This window comes from Bubalus kerabau, chromosome X (genome assembly GCF_029407905.1).
Source record: "Bubalus kerabau isolate K-KA32 ecotype Philippines breed swamp buffalo chromosome X, PCC_UOA_SB_1v2, whole genome shotgun sequence".
NCBI lineage: Eukaryota > Metazoa > Chordata > Mammalia > Artiodactyla > Bovidae > Bubalus > Bubalus kerabau.
In genome coordinates, this window is record NC_073647.1 from 147,297,707 (window position 1) to 147,321,045 (window position 23,339).

At 41.2% G+C, this 23,339-nt stretch overlaps 1 protein-coding gene across 1 annotated transcript in view; it reads left to right on the top strand.

Annotated features, from left to right (window-relative positions):
- The first annotated feature begins 9,547 nt into the window (after positions 1-9,547).
- Positions 9,548-23,339, top strand: part of FRMPD4 (FERM and PDZ domain containing 4) — a 213,964-nt gene continuing 200,172 nt past the window's right edge. Inside the window, exon 1 of the mRNA XM_055563177.1 lies at positions 9,548-9,676. The gene's annotated coding sequence lies outside the window, so the exon portion shown is untranslated. The remainder of the gene's footprint in view (positions 9,677-23,339) is intronic.

The window sequence follows — 23,339 nt, forward strand, 5'->3', positions numbered from 1 at the left end:
CAACCTTAAAATAAGCTAATGAGGAGAGGAAAAAAATCTTTGAAGCTATTTCCAATATATTATCCATTGTTGGCTTATAATTGGATATCCTAAGCAAGGGAATATGAAGTCATCTATTAGGTAAAAATATCCACAAATGTCTCAGCTATTATTGGGAGTCCATTCATTCTCTTAGACAGTTGACATGGAATCTTGGGAGTGCTGCTTCCTTTCAAGGCAAAAACTGTCAGTCATTTAATGTGGGACCAGTCAGTTCAACATCTCTGAAATGTAAATTCTGATTTACCCTCTGTGGTCTGATGGTTAGCATCAGATGAAACACTTTTTAAAGGGAAATCTGTGATCCAGGATACCAATATTACAAATATCTGTACTGTAGTTTTACTATCTACAAAGATATCATTATTGTGAAATCCAGCAAAGAGCCAATCACAATGGAGCCATGATGAAAACCAGTGTATCGGTGAAGCTAAAGCTGTGTCTTCATTTAATGACAAATAAAAATCATGATCTCTGAGAAGGGCGGATTTGATCTGGAAGTTCCTAAAGCACAGTTCAGAATAGAAGCAAAGTCTGAAGTACATGTGAGTGGCAGATTTGTTTGGCCAGTGCGTAGGCCAGGGAGTAAGGAGATTTGCGGTCGGTGAGTTTGTGGTGCTCGTTGTTGGACTTTTATTCAGAATTCTGCTCGTCCCTTATTTGCTCTCTCCAGAACCGTGGGAGGTTGGAGATGGCGATGCACATAGTCGAGGAGGACTCATTTCTGTGGGTTCCCTGACTATCAAGGTGGTTTACCTGAGAGTGAGGGGAGGACACCAATCTCTGAATTTGGCCTCTTCATCTCATCTAATTCACCCACAACCAAAGGAGAAAGGACTTTTCATTTTGCAACAAAGAACTGAAGCTAAGTATATGCTCAAGACTCAACAGACTCTCAGCTCTGCTCCGTCTACTTTTCTCTGCCCTCTCTGTAGAGCAGGGCTTCTAGATTTCAGCACAGTTGGCATGGGTGAGATTGTTCTCTGTGTTGGGGGCTGTCCTGTGCACTACAGGATCTTCAGCAGCATCTCTGGCCTCTTTCCCGACAGGTGCTAGTGGCAGGCCCCACCACTTGGGACCACCAAAGATATCTCCAGAAATGACCAAATGTCCCCCGGGTGGGGATGGGAATAGGGACATGCAAAACCATCCCTAGTTAAGAAGTGCTGCTCTTGATGATTCATTATGCAAGTTTTGAAAATGTTTATGTAAAAATTTATTCTCTTCCACTTTTCACCAACACAGAAGGTAATGGCACCCCACTCCAGTACTCTTGCCTGGAAAATTCCATGGACAGAGGAGCCTGGTAGGCTGCAGCCCATGGGGTTGCTGAGGGTCAGACATGACTGAGCGACTTCACTTTCAATTTTCACTTTCATGCATTGGAGAAGGAAATGGCAGTGCACTCTAGTGTTCTTGCCTGGAGAATCCCAGGGACGGCAGAGCCTGGTGAGCTGCCGTCTATGGGGTCGCACAGAGTTGGACATGACTGAAGTGGCTTAGCAGCAGCAGCACTTTTCACCAAACTGAAAAGTGCAAAAGTGAACATGGAAACCAGTGTGAAAGCTAAGTTTGTCCAACTCAAAATTCTTAGGATCATTACTCAAGTTTTTTCCCCAATCCTAGTTAGGATCTCTTGGAAGTGCTCATAAGAATTGTTGCAAGCAAAATATCTGTTATGAGGTCAGCATGGAGTCTGGGAACTCAAGTTACAGAGCAAGGCCATGCACAGGCTTCTCCTGGGGTCTTCCTTCATAGAGCTGAAACTGATGCAGGTTTAGATATAAATGATTTGTAAGCCACGCAGTGCTGGAGGTGTAAAAAATACCTGTTGGGCAGGCATCAGTGCTTTCACTAGGTTATTTTTAGCTGCCTCACTGAATACAGAAGTGAATTCTAAATACTGAAAGCTCCTTGTGATTAGAGACCACGTGTTAGACACAGTGGGGTTATTGAGAAGCACAGCTCATCATTAACAATCAATGAGTCAGTGTTGCAGTGCTCCCTAAAGGTATAATAGTCCAAAGGGTGTAGATATTCCTCTTCAATATTATGATTCAGTTCAGTTCAGTTCAGTCGCTCAGTCATGTCCAACTCTTTGCAACCCCATGAATCGCAGCACGCCAGGCCGCCCTGTCCATCACCATCTCCCGGAGTTCACTCAGACTCATGTCCATCGAGTCAGTGATGCCATCCAGCCATCTTATCCTCTGTCATCCCCTTCTCCTCCTGCCCCCAATCCCTCCCAGCATCAGAGTCTTTTCCAATGAGTCAACTCTTCGCATGAGGTGGCCAAAGTACTGGAGCTTCAGCTTTAGCATCATTCCTTCCAAAGAACACCCAGGGCTGATCTCCTTTAGAATGGACTGGTTGGATCTCCTTGCAGTACAAGGGACTCTCAAGAGTCTTCTCCAACACCACGGTTCAAAAGCATCAATTCTTCGGCACTCAGCTTTCTTCACAGTCCAACTCTCACATCCATACATGACCAGTGGAAAAACCATAGCCTTGACTAGACGGACCTTTGTTGGCAAAGTAATGTCTCTGCTTCTCAATATGCTGTCTAGGTTGGTCATAACTTTTCTTCCAAGAAGTAAGCGTCTTTTAATTTCATGCCTGCAGTCACGCTCTGCAGTGATTTTGGAGCCCAAAAAAATAAAGTCTGACACTGTTTCCACTGTTTCCCCATCTATTTGCCATGAAGTGATGGGACCAGATGCCATGAACTTTGTTTTCTGAATGTTGAGCTGTAAGCCAACTTTTTCACTCTCCTCTTTCACTTTCATCAAGAGGCTCTTTAGTTCCTCTTCACTTTCTGCCATAAGGGTGGTGTCATCTGCATATCTGAGGTTATTGATATTTCTCTGCCAATCTTGATTCCAGCTTGTGCTTCTTCCAGCCCAGCATTTCTCATGATGTACTCTGCATAGAAGTTAAATAAGCAGGGTGACAATATACAGCCTTGACGTACTCCTTTTCCTATTTGGATCCAGTCTGTTGTTCCATGTCCAGTTCTAACTGTTGCTTCCTCACCTGCATATAGGTTTCTCAAGAGACAGGTCAGGTGGTCTGGTATTCCCATCTCTTTCAGAATTTTCCACAGTTTATTGTGATCCACACAGTCAAAGGCTTTGGCATAGTCAATAAAGCAGCTGATTATTTGATTACTTATCCACAACAATATTTTGATACTGTTTTCATAGTAACAGAGTAAGAAGAGTTTGTAAAGTATTTCCAGGTTAAAACAAAATTATTAGGGAGGTTGTTACCCCAACCCTAGAATGTTGCCCCAGTCTCCTCCATCCCAACTCCTGGTACATAGAATTTGCAACATATGTTAATCAAAGTGGACTGGCACCATCATTCCATTCACACCTAAAACATCCCCAACGGAAGAACAGTCTTGTATTTCAGCCCTTGATAATGGATAAAATAAGGAGCTTGAACTGTAAAGTTTATAAGGTGTCAGAAGCGCATTTTTAATATGAAAATACTTCATTAAACTTGCCACTGTAACGTTTCCACTCATCAGCAATGGGTGATTAGGAAATAATGGTGATGCTGCTTCAGCACGTCAGTTCAGTTCAGTTCAGTTCAGTCGCTCAGTTGTGTCGGAGTCTTTGCGACCCCATGAATTGCAGCACATAGATCTCGAAAATATGACATGTTTCTTAGATTTGAGTCTACTTCTGGTCATACATCAGAGTCCTCATTTGCAAAGTAGGAAATAGTAGTAGTTGTGTGTTAAGATTGGTTTTGTCCATTTGGTTTCAAAGTCCTCTAAAATACTGGACCTGGGCTCCCTTTGGTAATGTCATAAATACCCAGGCTCAGGATGCTGGCCCAGAATGTGGGTTTTAAAGGACTTAATTTTATGTAGTTCTTTCTTGCAGAGAACCTGCCTGTATCTAATTATTGAGCTATTACATCTTTCAGGAAATACTGCCCTTGTAGATGATTCTAGGGGAAGATGGATGATGAGATAATTAGATCAGTAGGGAAGGAAATTTTTTTTCTTTCTCTTTCTCTAAGATTATATGAAAATTTTTCATATTTATACACTTCCCTGTTTACTGCATTGTTAATAATTATTGCCTGTCTCTTATTTATAGCGGCCCAGTGGTTAATCTTCTTTATATGAACTGACGTGTGTGCAGAGGGGGCCTTGTTTATAGATGAAAAGGGCCGCGAAGGGTCTTGGTGGACTTGCCATGTTTTCTTTGTTTTGTTTTTCCTATCTCCAAGCAGAAGTGTAAAGAATTACACATTTGCATTCCCAGTAGAATGCTAAAAGAGTTCCTGCCCTAGGGAACCCCCTGAAAAATTGAAGCAGTCAACAGCCTGTGGCAAGGTAGGGACAGGTGGCACCGGAAAATGTCCCCAGGCTCTTGGCTTCCCCTGTGCCCTTGGCAACACCTGGCCCAGAGAGAATGTGCTGGCAGTACCATCATGCCTCTTATGAACATGCATTTCAAGTTTCAAAAAAAATAATGTGAATGGCATGTCCCTCAGCAGGCATTTCCTTCCTGCTCACAGGACGAAGGTCTCCAGTAGGTCAAACTCTTGGTTCCCATGGAGGGAGCCTTCCAAGGTCAAGGGCTTGTGGGGGGCAGCCCTACAAAACATGGGTGAATAGCTGGGGAGCTCAAGGGGATGGTAATCCTTTTCTTTAGCCTGTCAAAAAAGAAACAGTTTTGAAAAAAAGTATAGACCCACGATATGTATTAGACAAACCTGGCTTATAATGCTGGCTCCATCCACTTAGTAGCTAGATTACTTTGGGCAAGTAAGGTAGCAGTTTCCTCATTTGTGAAATGTGTATAGGAAGAACCTCATAGGGTTGTTTAAATTATTAAATCCGAAACTCTTCTAAAGTGCTTTCAAAAAACCTTCAAAGTGTAGAATGTGAATTCTAAAGATCTAGCTATGGATCTAATTTGGACATGCAAATAGCTTGTCATGGTGCTGTTAAATTTTTCAGCATCAGTTGCCCCATCTGTCACAATGGGCAGAGGAAGAGAGAACTGGCCAGAAGTTCCTTCGTTTACCAGGTTATCAGATGCCATTGAAGAAATCTAAGTAAAACCATTATTAATATAGGAGGGAGAAAAGTAAGCCTTTGTGGAACCATGTAAGGGAAGCATATGAAATAGAGAGTAAGTTAAAAACAAAACAAACTGAATTTGTGTTTATTCCTGTTTGTGCCTCTCCTACTTGAGACAGCAACAGATTTTAAACTACATGTATAAAAGAAAGACATCTCAAGAGATGAGTCACCCTTTTGTTAAGGGTAAAAATTAAGGGTGAGGTTCAGAAGGAAAGAATGGGAAACCTAAAATATAAAAATCTGAAACTATTGTGATCTAAGTGAGTGATAGTCTGTTCCTATTTCCTTTTTTAAAAGCAATTAGGTAAAAATAGTGTATAACATTATGTAAGTTTCATGTGTACAGCATTATAATTTGACATCTCTATACATTGCAAAGTGATCACCAGTAAAGTTCTAGTTACAGTCTATCACTGCATGTTTGACCCCCTTCACCCTTTTAACCTCACCCCTACTCCATTCCCTGGTAACTATGAATCTGTTCTCAGTATCTATAAGGTTTTTTTTGTTTGTTTTGTTTGCTCACATCTTTTTGAAATTTTTAGATTCTATATGAGTGGAATCATATGGTATTTGACTTTCTCTGAATTTTTTCATTCAGCATACTACCTTCAAGGTCCAACCAAACGGTTGTCACAAATGGCAAAGATGTCATTTTTTTATAGCTGAGTAGTATTTCACTGTATACATAAACTACCTCTTCTTTAACTATTCATCTATCAGTGGGCACTTAGGCTGTTTCCATATCTTGGCTGTTGTAAATAACTCTGTATTTAACATATGAGTGGGTATATCTTTTCAAATTAGTGTTTTTGTGGTCTTTGTATACATACTCATAAGTTAAGTAGGCAATTCATATGGTATATATATTCTGAACTTTTTATGGGGTTACCATTCTTTTTTGTGGCATTGGTACATAGTGGCTGTACCAATTTACATTCCTACCAACATTGCACAAGGGTTCCCTTTTTTCTACATTCTTGCTAACATTTTTGATAATAATCATTCTGACAGGTGTGAGGTAATATTTCACTGTGGCCTTAAATTGCATTTCCCTGATAATTAGTGATGTTGAGCATCTTTTCATGTTCCTGTTAGCCATCTGTATGTCTTTGGAAAACTGTCTGTTCAGATCCTCAGTTCATTTTTTGTTGTTGAGTTGTATGGGTTCTTTCTATATTTTGGATATTAGCCCCTTATCTGACACATGATTTGTACATATCTTCTCCCATTTAGTATATTGCCTTTTCATTTTTTTTCCACTGGGCAAAAGCTTTTTAGTTTGATGTAATCCCTGTTGTTTATTTCTACTTTTGTTTCCCTTACTTTTGGAAAAAGATTCACAAAAGCATTGCTAAGGAGGTTATGTTTTCTTCTAAGTTTAATAGTTTCAGGTCTTACCTTCAAGCCTTTAACCCATTTTGAATTGTCTTTGTGTATGGTGTAAGGTAGTGGTCTAGATTCATTCTTTTGCATGCGGGTGTCTAGTTTTGCCAGCACTGTGTATTGAAGAAACTGTCCTTTCTCCATTGGCTCCCTTGTAAATTGATTGTCAGTATGTGTGTAGGTTTATTTCTATGCTCTCAGTTCTGTTCCATTGGTGTGTTTGTCTTATATTTTACCACTGCCATACTGCTTTGAGTACCATAGCTTTGTAGTAGTTTGAAATTAGGAAGTGTGATACCATTAGCTCTTGTCTTCTTTCTGAAGATTTTTTTGGCTATTCAGGATCTTCTGTGGTTCTGTACAAATTTTAGAACTATTTTTCTAGAGTGAATTGTAGTTCTATGAAAAATGCCATTGTAATTTTGATTGGGCTTGCATTGAATCTGTAGTTTTCTTTGGGTTGTCTGATGTTCCTGTTTATTTAAGGTTCAGCATGCAGCTGTTTTACCCTCTTGTTTCCCCTAGGAAATGAGACTCTCCTTACAGGGTTTAGGGCAGATCGATGGGATAATGTCTGCAGAGTGGCTTTATCTCCTTGGGTTAGAACAAGAGGAGCCTACCAGAAAGAGAAACTTCTTCGGGCAAGAGATCAAAAAGAAATGTAACAAAGGGTGAGATTTACCACCCCCTGAAAAAAAAAAAAGAATAAAAAAAGAAAAGTAATTGCAAGAAAGATATGAGAACAATTATATAAACAGAGATTGGCTTCAAGGACACATGGCCAAAATCCCAGACTGAGAGGAAGCCAGGCAGTCAGTAAGAAGAAAAACACAACAAAAATCTCTGAGAGGTAAAATGGCGATTTCTCCAGGGATGATCAAGGAGGTTCCAGAATAGAAGCTTTAGGCAAGCTACATTTTACAAAGAGAAAAAAGAAAAGAAATGAAAAGGGAAAGCAAAATTTCCAATATCCCTTTGCATTTTTGATTGTATCTCCCAGAAAAGAGTTTTCAGCCATAAGGTATTGGATATCAATGGGAGAGTAATATGCATGTGATATGATGGCATATAAATAGTAATTATGGGGTTTGCAGCCTACTAGTTTATTATTTCTCTTGTATGCAGTGCCTCTTCCTTTTCAACTCATGCTCCTGTGCTCTAGACAAAGCTACTTTCAGCTCACTCCTTCTTTTCACTAAAATGAGAGTGGCCTGTGTCAGGGTGTCTTGTGTGTCATGATTGATGGCTGGCATCCTTTCTGTGAATAAAGCCAATAATCTTAATGACTTCAGGAGTCTACAATGGAAACATTTCACAGCAGTGAAATTATTAACATATCATTAATAATAACTAATTACATAGACTTTGAACCTGCAAGCAATGACAAATTGGACAACTGGGTTTCCAGTTAAATTTTTTAAAAAGCCGATTGGACAGGTGGGTTTCCGGTTAATTTTTTTTTAAAAGCCTATGAGAAAAATATATGTTTTGATGTGGTTATTTTCATTAAATAAATGGAGAAGTTCATTAAACAAAATGAGCAGTTGATCAGGTACAAGCAATGGACTTGCTTGCTCTGGGCAGAAATTAAGGTTCTGGTTTTCTTCCAGAAGCATCTTGAGATCACAGACACTTCAGAGTTAAATGGTCAACTCAGACTGCAATACTCTGCACTTTTGGAACAGTCTTACTTGCTTACTCCTTACTGTCTGGAGGAGGAGAAAGAAAAGAGGGTGTGTCCCTGGATACAGCCCTTCCTGAATGTTGACTCCTGTTGCAGCTTCTCAGTGGTGTGTCCTGTGAGGAATTTCCCCAGCTGCTTTAGGGAGCTTGGCAGCCCAACTGTAATCAATTCTTATGACCGCCCCCACCTCCTCCCTGTTCCCCCAAGCCCTGCCCTTAGCCTCTCCCCTCCAGGGAAAGAGCTTCCACATCTGTACCTGATTTAAGCACAGCCCAACTAAATGGAATGCTTACTCTCCCACATCAGGCCCAACCTATAAAACTCTTAGGCAATATTTTTAGCTTCCTATTGGTTGAATTGATAATGAATTTTAAGGTAATAGTATTTACTGAGTTCTGTGAAAGTTAAGACCTTTTTTTTCAGATAACCCAAAAAAATCTGTTGAGGAAGAAGAGACTCTTTTAAATGTCCACGTTAGATATTTGCAGTCAATGACTCTCACTTGACTCTTAGTGTAGTTCTTGTGTTCATTCAGCAAACATGTGAGTTCCTACTGGGCATCAGTTATGGGAATAATACTGAACAAGACCACATGTTTCCTGCTTAAGGCAACAGAGCCCAAAACATAGACAAGTCACCTACCAGATTAATAAAAAGAATGGAGGATATAAAGACATCTGGGAGGAGCACTTGATCCTGTTCCAGTGCCCTAGAGCTGTCCAACAAAATTATAATGTGAACTAAATGTGTTTGTTATTTTAGTTTGTCTGGTAGGTATATTTTAAAAATAAAAAGAAACAATGAGATTTAATAGTATATTTTGCTTAATAAGTATATCCAAAATAGGTATATCCAAGATAAGTATATCCAAAATATCCAAAATAAGTATATCTAAAAAAGTATCTTTTCAATATGTAATCAACATTTTCAAATTATTAATGAAACATTTTATATATTTTTCCTATTAAGTCTTTGAAATATGGTTTCTGTTTTACAGTACAGCACACCTCATTTCAAATTCACCACTTTTCTAGTGTTCAGTAGCTACATATGGTGAGTAGCTACCATATTGTAAAGAGCAGGCTGATAGAATGTTTCTCGGAGGATGAACTATTAAGCCAGAAGGATCATAGCTCTGCTGGGAGAATGAATGGAGGGTTAGAGAAGGCTTCCAGGCTTAAGGGGCCAGAAAGCTTAAACACTCAAAGATAAGAGGAGGCAGATACCTTTCAGGAAAATTCACTGTAGCTTCTCATGGAGTACAGGAGTTGCCTTGTATAGGGATTCAGAAGTTAGGCATAGGCGTGGGTTGGAGGGAATGAACTTGAGTTCAGTTTTGGATGTGCTGAATGTGAGTTGCCTGTGGACGACTCAAGTGGAGATGTGAGATGATAAGGACTACAGGAATTTCAGAAACCCTACTGTGGACTGGACTAGAGTGCAAAAGCTTCTAAAAGGAGGTGAGAATTTAACCAGCATTTTAAAGGATGGCTAAAGCCAATACCTTGTACCCAACATGGGGTATAGGTTACACTGAGTTGGAGTTTTCAGTTTTTGTCATTCAACACAGAGGCACAGACACAGCAAAGTTCATTATTAGAACCATCACAAGGTTAGGTACACCAATCCATCCTGTGTGTTTCCTGCACACCTCATTATCTTCCGTATACAAAGTAGGGCTCCTTGATGGAATGGCATTTGTACATAGGATGTCAGAGCTTTTATTGGAATATTTATAGTCTAATCTTTCATGGAACAAAGGCCTATTTTCTGTGCTTTATTGGAATTGTGTGAATTTTAAGTTATTAAGAAAGAACATTCACTGAAATACATCGTTTTTGCTGTATATTTTTATCGCCCAAGTCTAAATCAATAATATTAAATTTAAGCATCACACTTATTAGTCTTTTTCATCCAAACTGTCTTTAAGTTTTTTTTATAAATTCTCTAAATTTATACGTAAACTTATGAAATAGAATCTGCATATGGGAAAAATTTAAAAAAAAAGTGTAGTGGGGGAAAAAGCCAATGAAATAGCTTGCTATACCCATAAAAAATTAAATGCATTTATTTGAAAGGGCCAAATACTCCCAAGCATCTTGGAAACTTTTCTGTTATGATCTAGCAACTGGTAAGAGTAGTATGGAGTCACAGTTGCAAAAGTATTGAATCACTGCACTGGTAGAATGATAGCTAATGCTGAGCATGAGAACATATAAGGAATGGATATGATAGTTTACAAAGCATTTGACTTTGTCTCCTTTGCAGAGGCAATGACAGACGGTGTATATTTTTACTCCATCCTTAAAAATTGATGAACATAAAGGTGGAAATTTTAAAAGAAAGAAAAAAGTTAATTGCTTACAAAAGGCAATTACTGCCTCTTTTTCCTGCTGGGTCCTTGGAGCCCAGCTAAGACTGTAAAATACCAGATGAATGGGGCTGCTGGAGCAGAAGGAGAAATACACAGCCCATAAAGCAGCGTGCCAATGGCTGTGTTTCTGGGCTGTTTGCATTGGAAAGGGCATGGACTGAGCTCTTTGTCTCTGCTATGACTTGGAAGTAAAGATTCACCAAGGATTCGTAGTGCTAATATCATGTATTTTATGGCTGCAATTCATTAAGGAGACTCTTGTAAAATCCCAGTCAAACAAAATGGCTGTAAGAGCCATTTTTTTGTTTTGCTGCCAATAGGACCATTTGGTTTCTGCTAATTTCGTTACAGGTATAATCAGATGTTTGCTTATTGCTCTCAGTAATTTCACTGTCCTAAATGCCACAGCTTCAATCGTGCCCTAGAAAAACTCCAGAGTTGAGTTTCACTCAACTGTATTCATTGAGCTCGAAGTTTAGGCAAAGCCTTATGTTGGTGGTCCATGGCTTACTTGGATATAAGGAGGTTGAAACCTGTGAGAGAACTGTATCTGTGTAGGATATAGGGTCACTTATGACATAAACTGAATGACGTCACCTGCACTTGTACTACTGGGTGACCCTAGTGATCGTACTCTCTTCACATCTCTCTCTCTCACCACCTATTCTCTTGTAATATAGGAGCTAGAGAAGTGATGTGCAGAAGGTGCTCACTACTCTAGAGCAGATACTGGCATGCGTTTTCTCCAAAGTTCCAGATAGTAAACATTTTAGACTTTGCAGGCCACATGGTCTCTGTCGCATTGCTCCGCTCTACCATATTTGCATCAAAGCAGCCAAAGACAATACATAAATCAATGGGCATGGCCATATTCCACTAAAATTTCATTTATTAATACAAAGCAGGCAGTGGGCCAAGCCCATGAACTGTGCTTTTATGACCACTGGTGTGGGGAACAAAGAGCAGAGACAGCACCACTGGGTGCTCGAGGCTGGCCTTCATTGCAAAGGGTTCTAAGAAGATGGATATGATTTCTCTAGGGATATCTGTTTTCAATCAACTTTGTTCTTGGTTGCTTTCAAATTATTTTATGGGTAAGTTTCCTGTCATCGGGTTTTGTAAAGAATCTGACTGCCAATGCAGAAGACATGTGTTCAATACCCAATTCAGAAATACCCGATCCCACTTACCGTGGAGCCACTAAGCCAGTGCACCACAACTATTGAGCCTGTGCTCTAAACTGCAGGAGCCACAGCTGTTGAGCCCACATACTGCAAGTACTGAAGCACAAAAACTAAGCAAGCCTCAGAGTGTTACTATGGGCAACATTTTGAATGCATATTTTCCTTTAGGATCTTCACAGTTGTTTTAAGGACCCCCCAGTCCCCGAAAATAAAGAAAAGTAGTAGGCACGCTCTGAGTGACAGCTACCTTTTCTCAAGTGTATCTGTTTGTGTGCTCTATATTCTTGTGTTCTCTATAGCCTTACACGTTTTCGATAACCTTTAAGATGTGTAGATGATGAGAAATCTAGGGCAATCATGATTTCCTCTTTGTTATCTAAGCAGGAAATATTTTAAAAATTTAAATTTCTGAAGTTAGGATCATGTACACTTTTGTTGCTTCTGTATTAATTGTTAAGCAAAATGAAGAAAAGCCATGAAACTGCATAGTGCATTCAGACTTGTGACAGGGAAAGGTGATGGTCATGGAAATTCAATAACAAAGCCATGCATCTCTGTATGAATTGGTGTTAAGTGAAAAGCCACCAGAAATCTTCCTAATTTTAGGTAAAAATAGAGCACACTAGATGCTTGCCCCTTGGAAGGAAAGCTATGACAAACCTAGACAGCATACTAAAAAGCCGAGATATCACTTTGCCAACAAAGGTCTGTGTATAGTCAAAGCTGTGGGTTTTGCAGTAGTCATGGTGTGTGGAAGTATGCTCTAACCCTCTGGCTTCCTGTGTTAAGGATATCAGCAGGTGCAGTCTAAACACATTACAGCAGGTGCAGTAAATAAAGAAATCTCCAGCAGACACTGGAATAGCAAACCAAAAACAAGCATATTTTCAATTGAAAAGAGACACATTTTAGTTTGGAAAATGACCTTTGGTGGTTTAAAAATGTGAATAAGGCTACAATAGTGGTGGATATTATTAGGTATCATACCTCTTCATATTTCAACCATCTTGCAGCATCACATTTGAAAACCCTAAAAAAATCAGCTTGTCATACTCTTCCTGCAAGCTCCCCAAAATCTTGATTTGAATTTTGGAAAGCTGCCAGTCTAGCAAGTTTTTCATTACAACTTTAGACTGTCTGCATATTACTTATTTGAAACATTACTCATCTATATAGTGGCCCTATTTAGAAGACAAGATCAATGGTTCAGAGGTTTAAAACTCCCCATCACATTCAGGTATGTGATGGATTGAATCATAATGTTCTATCTTTGGGTCAAATGCTGTGGAAAATAGGAATCTTGTTCACTTCCCTTGAGTGGTGAACTGTTACCCTGTTGCAAAAACAGTTTCGTGTAATTTGTGTCTGGGTATATTCCCATCCTGTTAAAGATGATGGCATTTGGAGAAAGAGACGTATTTAGTTGATGGAGGTGAACATTTTGGAGCTTGACAGGACCTCATAAATCATCTAATCCAGCACCTTCATTCGTTGGATCAGAATCTCGAGGAACAGAAATAGAAATGATTTTCCGAGGTGCCACTGTAATCCGAGGTCACCTAACTATGGGCGATGGGCCAAATACAAATTTGGGGGATAAGTAACATCTTCTTGGAACACAGGCTGTGCCCGTTAGTTTGCTCATTGTGGCTACTGCTGCTACTGCTGCTGCTAAGTTGCTTCAGTCGTGTCTGACTCTGTGCGACCCCATAGACGGCAGCCCACCAGGCTCCCCCGTCCCTGGGATTCTCCAGGCAAGAACACTGGAGTGGGTTGCCATTGCCTTCTCCTTGTGGCTACTAGAGTTGAATAAATGCAGCGGAGACCACATGACCCTCGAAGCTGAAAATATTTGTTGTCACCTCTTTACAGGAAATGTTCCTGATTCTCTGTGACCCCATGGACTGTAGTCCACCAGGCTCCTCTGTCCATGGGATTTCCCAGGCAAGAATACTGGAGTGGGTTGCCATTCCCTTCTCCAGGGGATCTTCCCAAAACCCAGGGATTTAACCTGTGTCTCCTGTACTGCAGGCAGATTCTTTACTGCCACACCACCTGGGAAGCCCAGTGTTCACGGATCCCTGCTGTAAATTGTAGACTTAGAAGTTGTTCGCCTGCCTTCCAGGCCAGTGTTCTTGTGAACCCTTTTTTACTTTTAGTTCCCAAAGGGTACAGATATCATCATAGCATTTTCTTCTTCTCTTCCTTCAATTTTATAATCTCTTTCTTTTTGTTCCTGCTGGCACCTAATTGAAGATAATTTTAAAGTATTATTTATCTTACCCAGAAAGAAAAAAAAAAAAAAAACTTGATCTAGAGATAGTTCTGAGATATACTTTTAATATAGGATTCTAAAATTTATTAAGGAAATCTAAGAATAAGGGGATGACAGAGGATGAGATGGCTGGATGGCATCACTGACTTGATGGACGTGAGTCTGAGTGAACTCCGGGAGTTGGTGATGGACAGGGAGGCCTGGTGTGCTGCAATTCATGGGGTCGCAAAGAGTCAGACACAAATGAGTGAGTGAACTGAATTGAACTGAAGAATATTAAGAAAACTACAGTCCAGATAAGCACATACTTTGTATGTTCATACATAAAAATTTTTAAATGATCTGAATATTCCTGCATTCCCCAACAAATAGCACAAATATAATGTTCAGAATGGAGAGGTAACTCAGAAGATGTCTGAATTTTTTGTATATGTTTCATGAAAAAGTCCCCTGGGAAGCCAGTTGGACTTGGTTTATCTTACTGAGTAGCTTTATTAGGTCATGAATCAGCTATGAATAAGTCAAATATGAACATGAATGCTGCCTCTCAAAATGATGAGTGTTTGCAAAAGTGTTTCCACAACACATTTGAAAATTAGATTAGGCCATTTGGTAAGGTGCAGCCAATGGCTTTCATTCCTCCTGTAATGATCATTCAGTTCTAAGACGTGACACATTTGCTGGGTCTGGAGAGCATGCTCAGTTTCCATATTCCAGCTCAAAGTGAAAGAGTGGGTCCGAGGTGAAGCAGGAAATGTATTTAATGGTCAGTGTGGATCAAATAGTTGCCCCTGAGGTCTAAATGGAGAAGAGTAAGGTAGACTTCCCTGTCTCCTGATGCCTGAATTTCCTAACATGGAACTCATATCTCAGGAGCATAAATAAATAGTCAGGGCAATACCCAAGGTCTGGACCATGCCTAGGTATGGTGCACCATGATGCCTGCCTTCCTCATCAATGGTACCCTCCCCTATCTGCTTGTCGTGGCTCTAGCTGTGCACAAAAGCCCTCGAAAACATCTTTTGAATGATTAATTGAATAAATGAATGTAACATCATGAGGGTACTTGGTGCTTGAAAGAGAGACAGAGTGCTTGGACTGTATTCTAGCTCAGAGAGTAAGAACTGTTCTCTAGGGTTGTGACATCAGATGCAAAGCCAGCCCCAAAACCTTGCAGCAGGGCATCGATGCAAGCATCAGTGGATGTTGCTGATTGACCACATGGGCTTGGCTGTACAATGCACTGTTTGTCCACTCAGTTGGACCATGAGCTAAACCCAGCTGTCCTGTTTTTTCAAGAGATTCCTTTGTCCGCTCAGATCTTTTCTGGGAAGAGGAAGGACAAAGGGACAGATAAGTGTCTCTCGTTCTCCAGCAAGTGTGAACAACGTATTCTGGCTGTGTCCAGGCCTCTGGACTATCAAGACATCTGTGAGGGACTTTTGATGTCCAAAACTCTTCTTTGGCACCTGCTATGTGTCCGTGAGGTCCTCCTTGCCCAATCTGCCCTAATAACCAGAGAGTGAGGCCTCTCATCCCTGACTGGCCCATCTCTTCATCTTCAATTCTAGGATGATTGTTGGGTTATTAATTTATGTTTCATCTTGAACTCTGCCCATTGAAAAATCCAGGAGTCTTTGGGGCACTGTCCCAGCTGCCTATATTTATGGTCCTTGCCCAAAAGACTCTAACTAAACACGTGTGTCAGCTCAACTCACAGACAGTATCTGCTGCAACACTACCATTGCCAGGCACTGTGTGAATTCCTGGAGTAGTGCTTAAACAAGTTCTGGTGTGATTTATCAACAGTGGCCGTTATTGATGGATGTCGAAGGAAAAGTTTACATCTTCTTTTCTCAAGTGTTGAAGTTAGGATAACTTTGCACTCTTAAAACATTATTGAATAAAGGGACAGGATAACTGAATGCTTAGTGTAAGGCTTCATTGGATTCCGAATCAAATCCCCAAAAACCTATGAAAGAACCTTATTAGGAAAATTGGGGAAATTTGAATATGGACTATATATTAGATAGTATTATATCAATATTAAGGGCTTCCAAGGTGGCACTAGTGGTAAAGAACCCGCCTGCCAATGCAGAAGACATTAAACATGCAGGTTTGATCTCTGGGTCGGGAAGATCCCCTGGAGAAGGGAATGGCAACCCATTCCAGTATTCTTGCCTTGAAAATCCCATGGACAGAGGAGCCAGGTGGACTGCAGTCCATGGGGTTGCAAAGATTCAGACAATGCCTGAAGCAACTTAGCATGGCATGACACATATCAATATTAAATTTGAGTTTTATATGGTATTGCCATTTTAAAGCAGAATATCCTTTTTCTTAAGAGAGATGCTGCAAGGATTTGGGGCTGAAATGTCCCTATGTCTATTGGTTCAAGTAAACATTTTACAAATAGAAACAGAGACAGAGGGCGTGAAGAAAGTGGCAGAAGGGGAGGGGTGAAACCCCGTGTTGCACAATAAGATAAATAAGGTTGATGAACCTAGGTCATTGTTTCTCGTCCTCCGCACCATTGCTACCTGAGGCCAGATTATTGTTTTCATTGTTTGTTGTGTGACCATCCTGTGCATTGTGGGATGTGTAGTGACATCCTTGGCCTCTAGCCTCTAGATGCCAGTAGCACACCACCACCACCCACCGCAAGGACCAAAACAGTGTCTCCCATCAATGGCAAGTGTCCACTGGGGGACACCATTGCCCCTTCCTGAGGACCACTCCTCTAGGTGAAGTGTACAAGGATGACTGTCGGACTCCACTTTCACAAAATGAGAAGGTGGGGGAAGAAACATTCTGGTAGCGCTTGGGAACTTGTCCTCAGTGAAAAGTCATTTCCAGCTAAGGGAAACTTGACCTAGAAAAATTAAAACAACCTTCTATCAAGGACACTGATTGAGGTTTCAACACTTAGCAGTAATGAGGCTTAGATTTAAGCCTTTTAATTTTGATCTGGAGACTCTGAATTACAGTTTTGTCTGCACAAAGCAGGAGGCTCTGAGGAATGCCAAGGCAGCAAGTTCCTGTGGAGCCTGGTGTTGCTTTCATGGCTGCAGCATCTGTTTGTAGAAATTCTGGACCTGCCTAGTCACTGTCACGTGACTCCTTTCAGAGGATGCCCCAGAGTTTGAGTAGTGTTCATTCATTTATTCATTCGTTCGTTTGTTCAGACAAATGATATCATAAAACAGTTTCAATGTGCCACTCTGCACTCAGTGCTGATGCAAAAAGTGATTGTGATGGGACTTCCCTGGTGGTCCAGTGATTAAGAATCTGCCTTCCAATGCAGGGGACGCAGGTTCAATCCCTGGTCATTGAACCAGTTTCCACATGTCACAGGGAAACCACTGAGCCCATGTGCCACAACTAAGACCCAACAGGCAAAAATTGATAATTTAATTTCTAAAAACTTATTTTAAAAAACTGTGGTTTTGGATCCAGTCACGTAGAGTGTGGGCTTATCAGCCAATGCTGAATTCAGAGGCAAATCCCATGAGGTCCATGTCTGTACATTTTCTCTGCAGAGACATAAATCGCACACCCACAGCCATTCAAGCACAGAAGGTGACACCAAGAAGTTATATTACTGCTTCCATGTATTTATGTTTCCCCTCCAAAGCAATGATAAAATGACTATTTCCGTACCAAAATTTGTGGCCCTTAGTAAACCAAGTCTACTTGCAACCCACTCCAGTATTCTTACCTGGAGAATTCCATGGACAGAGGAGACTGGTGGGCTACAGTTTATGAAGTCGCAGAGTTGGACACGACTGAGTGACTAATACACACAGTAAACCAAATGTAACAAGACAAGTCTGTTTACAAACAATAAACGTCGCACTTCTACCATTACTAAGTTCAGTGTAGATTCCAGGGACCTAAACATGAAGGAGATACACCCATGTCCTAAGGAAATCACAACTGGCCAAGGGATTTGACAGATTATCCTGAGAAAATTCCAATTCAAGGTGGTAAGGCTAATGAGAAGAGTTCAAGTTGCAATGACTGTATTAAGACATAAGTGTTCATTGAGCACCAACTAAGTGCAACAGGTAGAAGTTTTCAAAATTGTATTAACTCTCAAGAGCTGACAATCTAGGAAGATATGTATTCACATCATTATTCTAATTAGACAAGGTAGATGGCACCTCAGTTTTGCAAACAGTGCCTTCCCGTGAGTCAAGAGATGCGAGGTCATGATTTCAGGGCAAGGGATTCAGGGCCTACTTTCTGCAGTAGTTCCATTCCGTAGGCATTTGAAGAAGGCATCCATTTGGGACAGATGGCGAGAGGGTAGAGAGATTGAGTGAGGGAAGAAGAATGTTTAGCCAGAGGGAATAGCATGAACAAAGACATGGAAACATGAGCCTGGGAAACGTGTGCTCAGGGAATGTAGGTGAGTTAGTTTAAAAGTTTCAGCGTAGTCTTAGACATAGTCCTAGTGGAATACTAGGGTGGGAAAACAGATCTCTGTCAGGTGATGGGGGCTGTTTATTTTCTGTATTGATGAGTCTGGCTTTCACTGTCTATTTTGTTCACTATATATTCCAAGCACCTAGAACAACTCGTGGTACATACTAGGTACTCAGCATTAGTTATATGTGTTACTTACCGCTCCCCTTCCCCAACTTTCACTCTTAGCTGCCTGCAGACAGGGAGCTATGGTGTTTTTTCGTTTGTTTTAGCCACACTACATGGCATGTGGGATTTTAGTTCCCTGACCAGGGATTGAACCCTGCATTGAACCATGCACCCTGCATTGAAAGCATGGAGTCTTAACCACTGGACCAGTAGGGAAGTTACTGGGAGCTGTGGTTTTACTGCATAAGATTCTGGGCCAGGATCATCACGTACCTTGTGTTTCTTTATGAGTACATGTGCATACTAAGTCACTTCAGTCATGTCCGACTCTTTGCGACCCTATGGACTGTAGCCCACAAGGCTCCTTGGTCCATGGGATTCTCCAGGCAAGAATACTGTGATGGGTTGCCATGCCCTCCTCCAGGGGAGCTTCCCTACCCAGGGATCAAACCTCTGTCTCTTGGCAGGCAGGTTCTTTACCACTAGCGCCACCTGGGAAGCCCTTTATAAATGCAGTTCACATTGAACTGGGATTCCCATGTGGAATTTGGGAACTTTGTAATTTGGGGACTTTGTAAATTCATCTAGAATCATCTTTTGTTCATTCTTCTCACTCCCCCTCTGCTTCCTTTACCTCAACCCACATTGCTCATCAGCCTTGAAGGTCATCTGCTTGCATGCTATGTGAAATTAGGAATTCTGTCGTTTTTTTTGGATACCCTGCCATCACTTAAAGCAAAATAAATGAGGAAGTGCTTTAAGTCTTATAATACCATATTTAGCACTCTATAATTTGGGTTATTCTGAAAATCATCTTTGTGACTCCAAAGAGATGAGGATAATCAAATTCTGGGTCATGTTTTATTTTATTGGATTTGTATAGAGTCATTCTGTGTCAGGGATGAATAACTGAATAGCTGTAGCTTAGGTTATCTCATATCTGAAATGAGCATTGAAATTCATTTCTCCATATCAGGTTCAAAGGATACAGTGTCATCCTGGCCATTGGTTCTAAGTGTTACCAGGTATATGAGGAAGCACATGAGTTGAATGTTAGTCACTCAGTCATGTCTGACTCTTTGTGACCCCATGAACTATAGCCCACCAGGCTCCTCTGTCCATGGGATTCTCCAGGCAAGAATACTAGAGTGGGTAGCCATTCCCTTCTCCAGGGAATCTTCCCGACCCAGGGATCAAACTCAGGTCTCCCGTATTGCAGGCAGATTCTTTACTGTGTGTGCTGCCAGGGAAACCCATCTGAGTTGAAGTTACACTTAGTTATGACATAGTTTGCATAAGAGAGAATTTGATTGGGAAGCCTCAGGGTTCACTCCTGGACACGCACTGTTTTAGTTGAGTTTGGGTGGCCTCTGCCCTCCTCTGTCTATTTACATCCCTAGTACATTCTACATAAAACACAACACGTGGTCTCCCAGCAAGATTGCCGGGCCTGTTTCACTCCAGTGAAGAAAACCGGTGCCTCCATCAAACACTGGGCAAGTTTTACCTTCTCTCTGCACCTCAGTTTCTTCCTCTTTAAAATGGAAACACTAATGCTTTGGCAGGCATTCTGTCATTGCATGCTGAGACAGGCTTGTGAGTATCTAAAGTAATTATGTATATACAAGTGCTGTTTAAACTCCTGTCAAATACAAAAGTTATTTTCATTACTATCATGACTACCTCCTGCAACACTACTTACCCTTTGATGAGACTGTTCTAAATGAGGCCGGCTCTGCAGGGCTTTTGTATCTCATCTATCAGGATAGCATCACTGTGAACTAGATATCATTACTTCCATTTCACACAGAAGACCTGAAAGGCCAAGTAATTCACCCAAGGCCATAAAGCTATTAAATGGCCGTGTGAATTCTGATGTAAAGCTAGGTTTTCTCTGATGTAAAGATCCATTCTGCTTATCATAATTCAACTTTATGTGGAAACACTGAGAAGGCTTTTTTCCCCCACTAAAGTATGTTGAGCACTCGCCTATGTCAAATACCGTGCTAAGAACTGTACATTCATTACTTTGTTTATTCTCGGCAAGTACGGGGCACTTGTCGTTTGGGCTGGATCATTCTTTGTGTTGGGGCCATCCTATGCCTTGTAGGATTTTGAGCAGCGTCCTTGGCCTCTACCCACTAGATACCTGAGGGCATGCCCCCCTCCCCCAGTTGAGGGGAACATTGTGGGAGACCAATTCTATTTTACAGATGAAGAAATTAAGACACAAAGAATCAAGAGTCCAGAATCACAAAGCTAGTAAGCGGCAGAATTGGAACATGTCTGATTTGGAACTTGGGAACAGGACACACATCCCCTCTCCCCCATGGTGTCCCTTTTTCTGATACTGAGGTGTGTTTCTGCAGGTGCTTGCTAAGAAACTGCCTTCTCCCAGAGCAGATTTGCCATCAAGATTTGGTCCAGGGTTTAGTGGCATGCACCCAGGAAGTGACCATGGGCTGCTTCCAACCATGGTCTCAACATAAATAGTTCTACAGCTTTGTCTATACCCATCATAGCTGCTCTGACTTCTTATGAAATATGAAGGTCTTTTTTGTCCTGGACAGTTTCAATCTGTTGCAAATATAAAGTCGCAAACCAGTTCAGTCAGTTGCTGGAAGTTTCTGGAGTGATTTAAATAGCCCTGCCAATGTAGGTCGCTATTTTTACGGCTGAGCTAAGTGTTTGAAAGTGGTTCACACAGCCCTGCTCTTAGGTTGAAGTCACAGAACATCAGAGTTGTGAGGAATCTCAAGGCCTGGCCTGAGACAAGTGGAAATTGACCCTCAGCACCATGAATCCATGTACACACACATGGTTCCTGGTTTAAACAAAAAATCCTTTCTGATACTTTTTTCTATTTCTATTGAACTCATCCACTTCTGACCTCACAGGAAGGTATAACTGGTTAGTGTCAGGTCCTTCCTACCCTGTTCTTGCCAGGCTGGAAAAAAGTAGATGACAGAGCCTTTCACACTTCTGCTGTTCTGAGGGTTAGGTAGAGATTTACTTAGCAAAGATTTATAGCAAGTCCTATAATATGTGCCAGGCAGCATACTAAAAGCTTTACAAAATGCATTTGTGACCCCAAGATATGGTCCTATTACTGCCATTTTATATAGGAGGGGCTGGGATTAGGGTTTTAGAGAGGTTGAATAACTTGAAATTATGGCAAATGTCAGAGCCTAGATTGAAGAAAGTCTGATTGTAACTCAGTGGTTCTTAGACTCAAGTGGGCAGCAGCATTGCCTGTAGGCTGGTTCAATACAAATTGCTGAGTCAGACCCAGCCCCAGAATTTTGGGTTTAGTAGATCTTGGATCCTGCCCAAGGAATTGCATTTCAAATAAATTCATGGGTGATGCTGCTGCTATTGCTGGTCCTCAGACCAGTGAACCTGCTGCTCCTGCTTACATTCCCTTGACTGCCACACCCTGCCTTTCCTGTCTCCTGAGCTAAATAAAAAATGGTAGAATTACTTTGGGTCGTAGCAGCCATCTTGGCATATGAAATGCCGATTTCTGACTCCAATAGCTTGGCATTGGTCCAGGCATGTGTCGTTTACAGGTTCCCTCATGTGGTTCCGTGTGTAGCAAGGCTTCACGAACTTTCCTGATTTAAGCGGCACTTACCAAACTTGAGTGGGCATATGAATCACCTAGGGCTGCCAATAAAATGCAGATTTTACGCTTCACACAAACACCCAGGAGAAACCCATGCTGATGGACTTCAGCCCAAACTTTGAATAGTAGCAACTAGTCAAGTAAGTATTTCCCAAACTTCATTCTTGCCAGGTAAAACATCAAATCCTAGTTCAATTTGAATTTTGAATAAATACTAAATAATTATCTTTTAATATAACTATGTCCCAAATGTTGCACGGGATGTACTTACACTAAAAAGTATTCAATTTGTATTTGAAATTCTATTTAAGTGGATATTTTGGCTTTGTTGTTGTTTAGTCACCAAGTCGTGTCTGACTCTTTACAACCCCGTGGACTGCAGCACACCAGGCCTGCTTGTACCTCACTGCCTTGCAGAGTTTGCCCAAGTTCATGTCCATTGAGTCAGTGATCCCATCGTCATCCTCTGTTACCCTCTTCTCCTTGTGCCTTCAATCTTTCCCAGCATCAGGGTCTTTCTCAGTGAATCAGCTGTTCTCATTAGGTGGCCAAAGTATTGGAGCTTCAGCTTATTTTGTTTGGTGCTAGTGGTAAAGAACCCACCTGCCAGTGCAGGAGACACCAGAGACGTGGGTTCAATCCCTGGGTTGGGAAGATCTCCTGGAGGAGGAAATGGCATCCCACTCCAGTATTCTTGCCTGGAGAATGCCTTGGACAGAGGAGCCTGGCAGGCTATGGTCCATAAGATCACAAACAGTGGGACATGACTGAAGCAACTTAGCACTTAGCACTAGCAACTCTACCTGAAGATAAGAATCATTGGAACTAGTTTCAACATTCACTCATGGATTCCTGTTCGCAATTCAGACCTGCTGAATCATAATTTTTAGAGTCTATTCAGTATTCAGTCCTGCCGCTAAGGTCAAGTCCAATCAGAAAGATTCTTAATCATGATATTTTAACCTCTTTGATATTCTCAGAGAATCTGGGTGTTCATTGATTTGAAGGGCTGGAGTAGGGTTTGCAGATAAAATATAGGATACCCAGTTAAATCTGACCTTCAGATAAA